This window comes from Hyla sarda, chromosome 5 (assembly GCF_029499605.1).
Source record: "Hyla sarda isolate aHylSar1 chromosome 5, aHylSar1.hap1, whole genome shotgun sequence".
Lineage (NCBI taxonomy): Eukaryota > Metazoa > Chordata > Amphibia > Anura > Hylidae > Hyla > Hyla sarda.
The window spans coordinates 374691997-374706381 of record NC_079193.1 but is presented as its reverse complement, the minus strand read 5'-3'; the positions used below and the strand labels follow the sequence as shown (position 1 = coordinate 374706381).

Here is a 14385-nt window from a genome sequence, read left to right as displayed (position 1 = left end):
ACCTGATTACAAAGTTACTAGAAGGGTCAAATTTCAGTAAAAACCATCATTCCAATGAAATCTGAAAACGAATAATTGTCTTTGCAGATCAATAAAATGCTGTCATCCTGAAAAATAAAGTCGGCCATGCTGGAAATTTTCAAGAGATTTTTCGTTTACAACTGATCTATTCATGACAGACTGGTCCCAGAGTGAGCGATCATCCTTCACCTGGTGTAATTGATCAGGTATCAGTGGCTCCAGGAGCCAATATGCGTTGGCAAAATGACTGTTCAACCATCAATAGACATCATCTAATGTGTATGGCCACCTTAAGATCTACAGTGAAACCTACCTTGAGGCTACACAAGACAGTCCAGAAATTATTTTTTTTCCAGATGGTGTCCTCTCAGAAGAAGCCAATGTAGAGAGGCTATAAGAGGACTGGAACTGTTGGGTGATCTTCTCAAAGAGTGCTCACTATGTTTTCGGAGGGTAGAAAACCCACAAGAGCATAGGGAGAACTCATTGGAGATGTTGTCCTGGTTGGACTTACCAGGAATGGCCTCTTTGAGATGACTGCCCCGGTCCTCTTATAGCCTCTGTATATTGGCTTCTTCTTAGAGGACACCATCTGGGAGAAACAATATTTTCTCTCTAGACAGTCCCGTTTAGCCTTTTTAAATAGGTTTCACTGCAGACCTTAAAAGGGGTATGCTGCCCATAGACATCTTATCCCATATCCAAAAGGATAGGGGATAAGATGTCTGATCGCAGGGGTCCGGCTGCTGGGAACCCCCACGCTCTCCTGCAGCACCCCCAGTCATCTGCTACACAGAGTGAAGTTCACTCCATGGCTGATTACTCACGATACAGGGGCCAGATGATCGTGACATCACCCCCCCCCCCCCCAAATGCAAGTCTATGGGAGGGGGTGTGACGGGCGTCACGCCCCCTCCCATAGACTTGCATTGAGGGGGCAAGGGGTGATGTCACGATGGGGCCGTGACGTCACAATCCTCCGGCCCCTCAGCCACGGAGTGAACTTCTCTCTGTGCAGCAAATGACTGGGGGGGGGGGGGGCTGGAGGAGAGATCACGGGGATTCCCAGCGGTGGGACCCCTGCAATCGGTCATCTTATCCCCTAAGATCTTTAGGGAATAGGCTGTCTAGGGGTAGCATACCCCCTTTAAAAAGGTGGCCATACACTTTCGATGATGTCAATCGATGGTTGAACAGTCATTTTGCCAAAGCTTCTGCAGCCATTGATGCATGATCAGTGACGCCAGAGTAAGGCTGACCGGTCCTTCTAGGACAATTTTGTCATGGAAAGATCATTTGTTTTCTGGACAGTCCTGTTTAGTCTTTTAAAAAGGTAGTTTTTACTGTAGATCTCAAAGAGGCCATTCCTAGCAAGTCCAACATCTCCAAGGAGTCTCTGTTCTCCCTATGGTCTCCAAAAGCATACAGTAAAAAACTGAGAAGATCACCCAGAAAGTGGTCTTCAATGCACTAAAATTAGGTATAGATATGGATGTGGTCTTTTAGAAAGGATTCACTGTAGTAAGCCTTTTTTGGGAATTTGATCCCATAACGTACATCTAGTTGGACTGTGACCCTGCTTGGGGACAGGGATTGACGTACGGTATGTCTCAGCACCATCTAAACAACGGACAGCACAATAATAAATCAGTCTAAAGGCAGAACCGTCCTGGATCCAACACCTGTGCAACATGTGATGTATAGAAGTGGGCACCAATGCATTTTTCTGTCTAAAATAAACTAGAATGCATCATGTTCTAAAAATCCTCTAAAAGCAAAAGTCGCACGTATTTAGACTGCGACAGTTTTAAATGGGAAAAACCAGTCTAAATCCAGTCAAAAACCTGTGAGACAGACATTATTTGGGTGGTCTGACCATAAGAATGTTCTGGGACATCAAAACAACCCAAAAAGTTGGATAGTAAATAAACAAGTCTTCGTGATCTGCCCTGCCCGGGTATAATACATATACATATACACACATATATACACACACACACACCTTACAAGTTGTGTCCAACAAACTATAATAGACACTTATTTACGACAAGTAGATAGTTTTGGGAGGATCAGCCCTTACGCAATAGTTCTAAGACGGTGATGACCTACAGAGCTTTTTTTTTATTTTATTTTTTTTACAGCAAGAACTTTGTTTTGTGCAATAAATTCCACAATCTTCATGTTACTTGAGGACACGTCAAGCATTACAATAAAACCTATAGAGAACATGGATTGTAAGCTCTGCAAACCAGTGAGATCTACACGTTTATAAAAAAAAAATAAAAATAAAAAAAAAGGGGGGGGGGGGGTACTCCAGTGGAATACAATTTTCTTTTAAATCAACTGGTGCCAGAAGGTTTAAACAGATTTGTAAATTACTTCTATGAAAAAAAAAAAATAATAATAAATAAATTATCCTACCATTACTTATCAGCTGCTAAAGTTGAGTTGTTCTTTTGTATCTGACCACAGTGTTCTCTGCCGACACCTCTGTCTTGGGAACTGTCCAGAGCAGGAGAGGTTTTCTATGGGGATTTGCTCCTGCTCTGGACAGTTCCTGAGACAGACAGGTGTCAGCAGAGAGCACTGTGGTCAGACTGAAAAGAACTCAACTTCAGCAACTGTTAAGTACTGGTAGGATCAAGATATATATATTTTTTATTTTAATTAGAAGTACAGTAATTTACTAATCTGTTTCGCTTTCTGGAGGCAGTTAAAAAAAAAAAATTGTATGTATATATATATATATATATATATATATATATATATATATATATATATATATATATATATATATACATACACACACACACACACAATTTTTTTTTTTTTTAAACTAGAATACCACTTTAAACAACAAAATAAAACTGGAATCCCTGGTGCGCCTGCAAGCTGAAGCTCTACAGATTTCAAATTACTACTACAAGTATCAGGATATAGCAACCACACGCTGGGACTTGTAGTTGATCCACAGGTTGTAGTGCTACTGATAAACGCCAGATGTCCCAGCTGCAGTCAGTGCAGGGAGCAGAGTTTCCCAGTGTGCCTCCAGCTGTTGCAAAACTACAACTCTCGGCATGGCCCGGATAGCCAAAGGCTGTCCGGGCATGCTGGGAGTTGTAGTTTCACAACAGCTGGAGGCAAACTGGCATAGAGACCATGTATACAAGGGCATGAACAAGGTAAAGTGTAAGCTCCACAGACAAGAGCACCAACTGCAGTACGAGTGGGAACTCCGCAAATAAGAGAGCAGCTGGAAAGGAGACATCATATGGAATAAGAGCGTCAGCTCTGCAGACAAAGCACAATGGAGAGAAGCTCAGGAGAGGGATTAGACTGCAAGCTCTGCAGCCAAAAGAAATGTCCTGGAATAAACCATAAGCTCTGCAGACAAGTGTAAAGATAGGGGGGGGGCGGGGGGGAATAGGGCTGAAAGCACTGAAGATAAACCCACGGGGGAGCTTAGATTGCAAGCTCTGCAGACAAGTATAAGACAAGGTATAAGTGGAAAGCAAGCTGTTAATAAACATAGGGGAGGGATTTAATTGCAAGCTCTGCAGACAAGTGCACCGGTTAAGGATTAGAGTGCAAGCTCTGAAAACAAGTGTAAGGTACTCAACTGGAAATGTTTTATGTCAACTGATGCCAGAAAGTTAAACAGATTTGTAAATTACTTCTAATAAAAAATATTAATTCTTCCAGTACTTACCAGCTGCTGTTTGCTCCACAGGAAGTTCTTTTCTTTTTAAACTTCCTTTCTGTCTGGCCACAGTGCTCTCTGCTGACACATCTGTCCATTTTAGGAACTTGTCCAGAACAGGATAGATTTGCTTGTACTCTGGACAGTTCCTAAAACGGCCAGAGGTGTCAGCAGAGAGCATTGTGGCCAGACAAAGGAAATTCAAAAAAATAAAAATAAAAAAATAAAAAAAAAAAAATCCTGTGGATCAGACAGCAGCTAATAAGTACTGGAAGGATTAAGATTTTTTTTATAGAAGTAATTTACAAATCTGTTTAACTTTCTGGCACCAGTTGATTTAAAAATATAAAAATAAAATAAAGTTTTTCCAGTGGGGTACCCCTTTAAAGTTAATTAGATTTAGACAAGTTGCACAACAACTCGTTTCATCTGCTTCTGCCTTCCAGACTGGCTGCAAAGTCAGAAATCAATAGCTGGAATACCCCTTTAAGTGTAGAAGTATCAGTACTGGCACAAAGGGGATATATACAGCTGGGTTACAGTAATGCAAACTGCATAGGACTGCCAGAACAATCCAAAAAAAAAAAAACATTTTTAATTAACGCTGAAAGCACAAAAGATAAACCTGAGGGGAAAGCTGTGATTGCAAGCTCTGCAGACAAGTATAAAGCAGGGAATAGGGTGAAAGCATTGCACATAAACACAGATAGAACGGATCTGATTGCAAGCTCTGTGGACAAGTATCAGGTAGGGAATAGGTTGAAAGCAGCGCAACCAACCCCAACGGCAGATACTTGATTGTAAGCTCTGCAGGCAAAGTATAAGGCAGCAGGGGATCGGATGAAAGCAGCTCACATAAACACCAAGGGTAGGATCTAATGAAGTCTATGCAACAAAGTATAAAACAGGGAATAGGCGGAATGCTCTGCAGATTTTATGTAAGCTCTGAAGACCAGTATAAAAGCAGGGAAAAGGTGAAATGTGCTGCAGATTTTGAACATGAGCTCTGAAGACAAGTACAAGGCAAGAAGGTGGAAGGAAAACACTGCAAATAAGCACCGAGGGGATGAATTTAATTGCAAGCTCCGCAGACAAGCAGAAGGCAGGGGATAGGTTAAAAGCACCGCACATAGAGGGAAGGGATCTGAGTGTAAGCTCTGCAGACAAGTACAAGACAAGGTATAGATCGAAAGTGCTGCCAATCCTTGTCTGCAGAGCTTGCAATCAAAACCTATTGTGTTTATCTGCAGAGCTTTCAACCTATTCCCAGCCTTATAACTACCAAGGGAAGGGACCAGATTGCAAGCTCTGCAGCCAAGTACAAAACAGGGGATATGATGAAAACACTGAATATAAGCCTAAGGGAAGGGACCAGATTGCAAGCTCTGCAGACAAGTACAAGACAGAGGATATGATGAAAACCCTGAATATAAGCCCAAGGGAAGGGACCAGATTGCAAGCTCTGCAGCCAAGTACAAAACAGGGGATATGATGAAAACACTGAATATAAGCCCAAGGGAAGGGACCAGATTGCAAGCTCTGCAGCCAAGTACAAAACAGGGGATATGATGAAAACACTGAATATAAGCCCAAGGGAAGGGACCAGATTGCAAGCTCTGCAGACAAGTACAAGACAGAGGATATGATGAAAACCCTGAATATAAGCCCAAGGGAAGGGACCAGATTGCAAGCTCTGCACCAGGGAACAGGTTAAAAGCACCAAGAGAAGGAATCTTATGCCGTTTATGCAGAGAAGTATGAAGCGGGGAATAGACAGAATGCGCTGCAGATTTTATGTAAGCTCTGAAGAAGAGTATAAAGCTGGGAAAAGGTGAAATGCGCTGCAGATTTTGATGGAGAGCTCTGCAGACAACAACAAGGCAAGAGGGGGGGGGGGGGAATAATCCAAATAAGGGGATGAATTTGATTGCAAGCTCTGCAGACAAGTAGAAGGCAGGGGATAGGTTGAAAGCACCGCACATAGACACAGAGGGAAGGGATCTGAGTGTAAGCTCTGCAGTAAGTAGACAGGTGCCACAGACAGGTGTAGTGACAGGACTGCAGGCATCGCACCCTACATCAGTGTATTCCAACCACGGTGCTTTCAGCTGTTGCAAGACTACAAGTCCCAGCATGCCCAGACAGCCTTCAGATATCGCAACAACCCGCTGGGACTTGTAGTTAATCTACACCTTGTAGTGCTGATAAAACATCAGATGTCGCAGTTGCAGTCAGTGCAGGGAACAGCATACAGCAGTGTTTCCCAACCAGTGTACCTCCAGCTGTTGCAAAACTACAACTCACAGCATGCCTGGACAGCCCTGCATCAATATTTCCCCAACAAGGGTGCCTCCAGCTGTTGCAAACCTACAACTCCCAGCATGCCTGTACAACCCTACATCAGCATTTCCCAACCAGTGTACCTCCAGTTGTTGCACAACTGCAACTCCCAGCATGCCCAGACAGCCCTACATCAGTTTTTTCCAGCCAGGGTGCCTCCAGCTGTTGAAAAACTACAAACTCCCAGAATGCCTAGATAGCCCTACAATGTTTCCTAACCAGGGTGTCTCCAGCTGTTGCAAAACTACAACTCCCAGCATGCTCAGACAACCCTACAGTGTTTCCCCAACTAGTGTACCTCCTGTTCTTGAAAAACTACAACTCCCAGCATGCCCTTCATCAAAGTTTCCCAACCAGGGTGCCTCCAGTTGTTGCAAAAATACAACTCCCAGCATGCTCAGACAACCCAACAGTGTTTCCCAACCAGTGTACCCCCAGCTGTTGCAAAACTACAACTCCCAGCATGCCTAGACAACCCTACATCAGTGTTTCCTAACCAGTGTGCCTCCAGCTGTTGCAAAAATACAACTCCCAGCATGCCCGGACAACCCTACAGTGTTTCCCAACCAGTGTACCCCCAGCTGTTGCAAAACTACAACTCCCAGCATGCCCGGACAACCCTACATCAGTGTTTCCTAACCAGGGTGCCTCCAGCTGTTGCAAAACTACAATTCCCAGCATGCCCGGACAGCCTTTGGCTGTCCGGGCATGCTGGGAGTTGTAGTTTTGCAACAGCTGGAGGAACCCTGGTTAGGAAACACTAAATGAATATGTATATTTATTCATTCAGACAAGAGCCCTGGATGCGGTCAGATCTCCAGTAATGACCGGGAATACCTCACAATGATGACTGCTCCGCTATTAGAGTGTCAGCTCTGCGGACCAGTGTCACCGGGGGAGGATACACTTGTCGCGGGAGGTCACCGGAGGTCATGGAAGATACTGGAAGAATAAGAGGCTCCTACCTGGGGGCTCTGCTGCCAGGAAATGGTTGTATTTAAGGGGGTGTCCTCCGCCGGGTCTGGGGAGGGCAGCTCACACACACCGGGATCCCCAGTAATCAGGCCGCTCAGGCGCGGTGTCCCCGGTATATATAGAGAGGCAGGGCTCCGGCAGCTGACAAGTGTATATCCCGTGAGGAGGAGCTGCGCACCGGCCTCCTCTCCCGACACCTCGGCCTTCCGTTGACGCAGTTCATTAATATGCAGCAGTGTACGGGGAGAGTGGGCGGGGCGGAGGCAACTGTGAGCTCGGATTGGTCACCCGGTGAGCTCCGTGGGCGGGGCTGCAGCTGGTGCACAGCGTTGATAATAAAAGCAGCTGTCTATTGAGAAAGGGGCGGGGCTGGAGCTGTGCTGAACGATGATTGGCTACCGGTGAGCCGGCGGGGCGGGGTTACAGCCGGTGCATAACGTGACGTAGTAATGATTGTTGCCAGGACTCGGGCAGAGGGGGATCCCGGAATAATGATGGCGATGAGAGGGAGAGGGTTGAGGGGGCTGAGGTGGTCACAGCTCGTAACCTTATAGTGTGAGGAGAAATCTTCTCAGTCAGGGCTCAGTATCCTTCACTATGAATTATTAGCGCCAAATACTGACGTCTGTATAAACCTGAGGGGGGGGGGGGGAATGTCATGAGGTAAAAAATCCCTCAAAAGACGAATTACATGTGAGGAAAATGGAGGATGATGGGTTTTATGTTCAGGGTGAGGGATGTCTGAAGATAAATACGACTGAACGGCGGTCACTTATTACTACTGTACCTACCGTCTGCTGCCAGAGGCGAAATAAAGAAACACACCTATATGTATATAATATATATATATATATATATATATATATATAGTAGTTAGGAGTAGCCGTATTAGTCCAGTGATGCAAAATCATGGGTAGTTGCAGTATCTTGTAATAACCTTTTTTATTGGACTAACAAGATTTTGTAGAGACAAACTTTCGGGATTCCTCCCTTTATCAAGTTCAAAGCAAATCTAAGCTCACAAGTAGAAGACACAGGTTACATCTCACACACATACAGGGGTTAAAGGAAAACTGTCGCATATTTTCTTCCGCACTATCCACAGGTATTGGTGGATAGTGCGGGAGACGCTGATTAAAACGAGCCCTACCTTGGTCTGATCCGTGCCGCCGTTCGCCCGCAATTGTAGTTTTAATCGCTGTGTATATCCTGCTGTAACTGGCAAAGGCGGGGCTTCTGCGGGCTAACGGACACTGACGTCAGTGCCGCTCATGAATATTCATCCCTCTCTTCGCCGCTCCTAACCAGAGGGAGGGATGAATATTCATGAGCGGCGCTGACGTCAGTGTCCGTTAGCCCGCAGAAGCCCCGCCTTTGCCAGTTACAGCAGGATATACACAGAGATTAAAACTACAATTGCAGGCGAACGGCGGCGCGGATCAGACCAAGGTAGGGCTCGTTTTAATCAGCGTCTCCCGCACAATCCACCAATACCTGTGGATAGTGCGGAAGAAAATATGTGACAGTTTTCCTTTAAGACAATAGATGTGGAGAATTCACACTAAGATGGGCCATAAATTGTCCTGTTATGGGAACATAGACTAAATAGATAAGAATGATAAGAATTTATCTATGATAAGGACTATAGATAAGAATATACTACTATAGATAAGAGTATACTACTATAGATAAGAATTTACTACTAATATATATATATATATATATATAGTAGTTAGTAGTAGCCGTATTAGTCCAGTGATGCAAAAAGCAAAATCATATGTAGTTGCAGTATCTTGTAATAACCTTTTTTATTGGACTAACAAGATTTTGTAGAGACAAACTTTCGGGATTCCTCCCTTTATCAAGTCATAAGCATTTCTGAGCTCACAAGGGGAAAACACACGTTCTATCTCACAAAATATGCAGGGGTTAAAACAACATATGTGGAGAATGGACATTAAGTTGGGCCATAAATTGTATAGCTTTAGGATGATAGATACAGATACGGATGGGGGGGGGGGGCTGGAGAGCAGAGGTGAGAATGGTGAATACGCTGGACAGAGGAGAAAGGACAATTTTACTACAGATCCATAGACTGAAGATAAGACTTAGGCTGCATTCACATCACGATTTCTCCATCCGACCTGAGTACACTATTTTTATAACTTAAAATCGTATGAAATCGTATATAAAGTCGGATCCATTGACCTCCATTAAAAAATCGGATCCATTACACACATCCGATTTGATCCGCATCCGATTTCACTCGATTTTTGTTCAGGTCTGAAATCGTGGTCAACCCCTGATCAAATCCGATTTTTTTATGGAGGTCAATGGATCCGACTTTATATACGATTTTAAATGACAAAAAACGTGTACTCAGGTCGGATGGAGAAATCGTGATGTGAATGCAGCCTTAGACAGGGGAGGGGGAGCAGAGGTGTAATGGTGTTAGAGCAGGGAGAGGGAAGACAGTTTAGCAAAAGTTATAGGAATTTTTGATAATGGGATAAGAAGCTTAAATCCACATTAAGTCCTCTGTTCTTGGAGTCATAAAAAACTATCATTTTGGCTTCAAATGTCTTTCTTTCCTGGGTGTTCTTGAAGTTTCCTTTCAGGATCTTGATTTTGAGGTCCTGTAGGGAGTGACCTGTTTGGGTGAAATGGTGTCCAACTGGGGTGCAATAGTCCTTTTCTCTATGGTTGTTGATGGACGATCTGTGGAGGTTCATCCTTTTATTGAGTGGCTGACTGGTCTCACCAATGTAACATCCCAGGTCACACTTGATGCATTGTATCATGTAGACTACATTCTCTGTGGTGCAGGAGTATTGTCCCTTGATGTTGTATGTCTTGTTGTCCCTTGATGTTGTATGTCTTAAATTGTGTAGATAGCTGGATCGGCCTGTGGGTTTTCTGTATACAGATGTCTGTATTGTGTCCTTGTTTATAGTTACAGTGGTGTCCAGAAAGTTTACACTTTCTGTAGAGAAGTCAATTTTGAGTTTGATGGATGGATTAAATGTGTTGAAGACATCATGAAATTGTTTGAGTTTATCCCCTCCTTCAGTCCAAACAATGAAAATATCATCAATGTATCTGTAGTATCTGTAGGGTTTGTGAATTTGGGTATTCAGGAATCACTCTTCAAGGTCAGCCATGAACAGATTGGCATATTGTGGTGCCATCCTGGTCCCCATAGCAGTTCCCATCATCTGTAGGTATATTTCACTGTTGAAGCTGAAGTAGTTGTGTGTGAGAATTAATTCTATAAGTTTGGTGATGATCTGAGGGCTGTATTTTTGGTTGTGGGTCTGGGAGGAGAGGAACAGTGAGCAGGCCTCAATTCCATCTCTGTGTGGGATGTTACTATATAGAGATTCAATAAAAGGATGAACCTCCACAGATCGTCCATCAACAACCATAGAGAAAAGGACTATTGCACCCCAGTTGGACACCATTTCACCCAAACAGGTCACTCCCTACAGGACCTCAAAATCAAGATCCTGAAAGGAAACTTCAAGAACACCCAGGAAAGAAAGACATTTGAAGCCAAAATGATAGTTTTTTATGACTCCAAGAACAGAGGACTTAATGTGGATTTAAGCTTCTTATCCCATTATCAAAAGTTCCTATAACCTTTGCTAAACTGTCTCCCCTCTCCCTGCTCTAACACCATTACACCCCTGCTACCCCTCCCCTGTCTAAGTCTTATCTTCAGTCTATGGTTCTGTAGTAAAATTGTCCTTTCTACTCTGTCCAGCATAACCACCATTCTCACCTCTGCTCTCCAGCCCCCCCCCCCCCCCTCTCATCCTTATCTGCAGTCTATCGTCTTATAGCTATACAATTTATGGCCCAACTTAATGTCCATTCTCCACATATGTTGTTTTAACCCCTGCATATTTTGTGAGATAGAACGTGTGTTTTCCCCTTGTGAGCTCAGAAATGCTTATGACTTGATAAAGGGAGGAATCCCGAAAGCTTGTCTCTACAAAATCTTGTTAGACCAATAAAAAAGGTATTACAAGATACTGCAACTACAGATGATTTAGCTTTTTACAAATATATATATATATATATATATATATATATATATATATATAGGGGAATATGCAAAGCAGCTCTTACACCACCTTATTCAGGTAGTGTTCCCTGGTATCAGCATAGCTCCTGTTAAGGAATATGAAAAGCTAATCGGGATTTATGCCAAGCCAGAATTCCCCTACCCAGAATGCCCGCAGAGTGCAAAATGGCCTTATGAAGCTCCGTCATACCAGGAGTGGTAATCTCTCCCTGAGATAAATACTCATCCCCTTTATATATATATATATATATATATATATATAAATATAATGCTATCATATAGAAAATAATATATATGTATAAATATATATATATATATATATATATATATATACTGTTACGCCTAGCGCTCCGGGTCCCCGCTCCTCCCCGGAGCGCTCACGGCGTCTTTCTCCCTGCAGCGCCCCGGTCAGTCCCGCTGACCGGGAGCGCTGCACTGTCATGGCCGTCGGGGATGCGATTCGCACAGCGGGACGCGCCCGCTCGCGAATCGCATCCCAGGTCACTTACCCGTCCCGGTCCCCTGCTGTCTTGTGCTGGCGCGCGCGGCTCCGCTCTCTAGGGCGCGCGCGCGCCAGCTCTCTGAGACTTAAAGGGCCAGTGCACCAATGATTGGTGCCTGGCCCAATTAGCTTAATTGGCTTCCATCTGCTCCCTGGCTATATCTGATCTCCTCCCTTGCACTCCCTTGCCGGATCTTGTTGCCTTGTGCCAGTGAAAGCGTTTAGTGTGTCCAAAGCCTGTGTACCTGAACTTCTGCTATCCATCCTGACTACGAACCTTGCCGCCTGCCCCCGACCTTCTGCTACGTCTGATCTTGCCTCTGCCTAGTCCTTCTGTCCCACGCCTTCTCAGCAGTCAGCGAGGTTGAGCCGTTGCTAGGGGATACGACCTGGTTGCTACTGCCGCAGCAAGACCATCCCGCTTTGCGGCGGGCTCTGGTGAAAACCAGTAGCCTCTTAGAACCGGTCCACTAGCACGGTCCACGCCAGTCCCTCGCTGACACAGCGGATCCACAACCCGTAAGCCGTATCGTGACAGTAGATCCGGCCATGGATCCCGCTGAGGTGCCGCTGCCAAGTCTCGCTGACCTTACCACGGTGGTCGCTCAGCAATCGCAGCAAATTGCCCAACAAGGACAGCAGCTGTCGCAGTTGACCGCCACGTTACAGCAACTTCTGCCTCTGCTACAGCAGCAACCATCTCCTCCGCCAGCTCCTGCACCTCCTCCGCAGCGAGTGGCCGCTCCTAGCCTCCGCTTGTCCCTGCCGGACAAATTTGATGGGGACTCTAAACTCTGCCGTGGATTTTTGTCTCAGTGTCTAAGGTGGCGTTTGTAGTAAGCCTTCTTTCAGGAAAGGCCTTGTCTTGGGCCACACCGCTCTGGGACCGCAATGATCCTGCCACAGCCACAGTCCAGGCCTTCTTCGCTGAAGTCCGGAGTGTCTTCGAGGAGCCTGCCCGAGCTTCTTCTGCCGAGACTGCCCTGTTGAACCTGGTCCAGGGTAATTCTTCAGTGGGCGAGTACGCCATCCAATTTCGTACTCTTGCTTCCGAGTTATCATGGAATAACGAGGCTCTCTGCGCGACCTTTAAAAAAGGCCTATCCAGTCGCATCAAGGATGTGCTGGCCGCACGAGAGATTCCTGCCAACCTCCAAGAACTCATCCATTTGGCTACCCGCATTGACATGCGTTTTTCTGAGCGACACCAAGAGCTCCGCCAGGAAAAAGACTTAGATCTCTGGGCACCTCTCCCACAGCATCCTTTGCAGTCTACGCCTGGGCCTCCCGCCGAGGAGGCCATGCAAGTGGATCGGTCTCGCCTGACCCAGGAAGAGAGGAATCGCCGTAGGGAAGAAAATCTCTGTCTTTACTGTGCCAGTACCGAGCATTTCTTGGTGGATTGCCCTATCCGTCCTCCACGTCTGGGAAACGCACGCACGCACCCAGCTCACGTGGGTGTGGCGTCTCTTGGTTCCAAGTCTGCTTCTCCACGTCTCACGGTGCCCGTGCGGATTTCTCCTTCAGCCAACTCCTCCCTCTCAGCCGTGGCCTGCTTGGACTCCGGTGCCTCTGGAAATTTTATTTTGGAGTCGTTTGTTAATAAATTCTGCATCCCGGTGACCCGTCTCGTCAAGCCGCTCTACATTTCCGCGGTCAATGGAGTCAGACTGGATTGCACCGTGCGTTACCGCACAGAACCCCTCCTGATGTGTATTGGACCCCACCACGAAAGGATTGAGCTCTTCGTTCTCCCCAACTGTACCTCTGAGGTCCTCCTCGGTCTGCCGTGGCTCCGGCTTCATTCTCCCACCCTTGATTGGACCACCGGGGAGATCAAGAACTGGGACTCTGCCTGCCTTAGGAAGTGCCTCTCCCCCCCTCCCAGTCCCGTCAGGCAAGCCTCTGTGCCCCCTCATGGCTCCCGTCCTTGTGTCACCCTGCCCCGTGCCAAGCTTCTCCCTCTGCCCTCCCTCCCCATTCCAACTCCTGCTGCACTGCCTGCCGTTGAGGAAACCCTCCATTCTTTCCCGGTGTCCTCATCCCAGGGGAGGCAGTTACCGGACAAAAAAAAAGGGGAGACCTAAAGGGGGGGGGTACTGTTACGCCTAGCGCTCCGGGTCCCCGCTCCTCCCCGGAGCGCTCACGGCGTCTTTCTCCCTGCAGCGCCCCGGTCAGTCCCGCTGACCGGGAGCGCTGCACTGTCATGGCCGTCGGGGATGCGATTCGCACAGCGGGACGCGCCCGCTCGCGAATCGCATCCCAGGTCACTTACCCGTCCCGGTCCCCTGCTGTCTTGTGCTGGCGCGCGCGGCTCCGCTCTCTAGGGCGCGCGCGCGCCAGCTCTCTGAGACTTAAAGGGCCAGTGCACCAATGATTGGTGCCTGGCCCAATTAGCTTAATTGGCTTCCATCTGCTCCCTGGCTATATCTGATCTCCTCCCTTGCACTCCCTTGCCGGATCTTGTTGCCTTGTGCCAGTGAAAGCGTTTAGTGTGTCCAAAGCCTGTGTACCTGAACTTCTGCTATCCATCCTGACTACGAAACTTGCCGCCTGCCCCCGACCTTCTGCTACGTCTGATCTTGCCTCTGCCTAGTCCTTCTGTCCCACGCCTTCTCAGCAGTCAGCGAGGTTGAGCCGTTGCTAGGGGATACGACCTGGTTGCTACTGCCGCAGCAAGACCATCCCGCTTTGCGGCGGGCTCTGGTGAAAACCAGTAGCCTCTTAGAACCGGTCCACTAGCACGGTCCACGCCAGTCC

At 46.6% G+C, this 14385-nt stretch overlaps 1 protein-coding gene across 1 annotated transcript in view; it reads right to left on the bottom strand.

Moving 5' to 3' along the window:
• Nucleotides 1–7347, bottom strand: part of SLC45A4 (solute carrier family 45 member 4) — a 116574-nt gene extending 109227 nt beyond the window's left edge. Inside the window, exon 1 of the mRNA XM_056522850.1 lies at nt 7027–7347. The gene's annotated coding sequence lies outside the window, so the exon portion shown is untranslated. The remainder of the gene's footprint in view (nt 1–7026) is intronic.
• Nucleotides 7348–14385: the final 7038 nt, after the last annotated feature.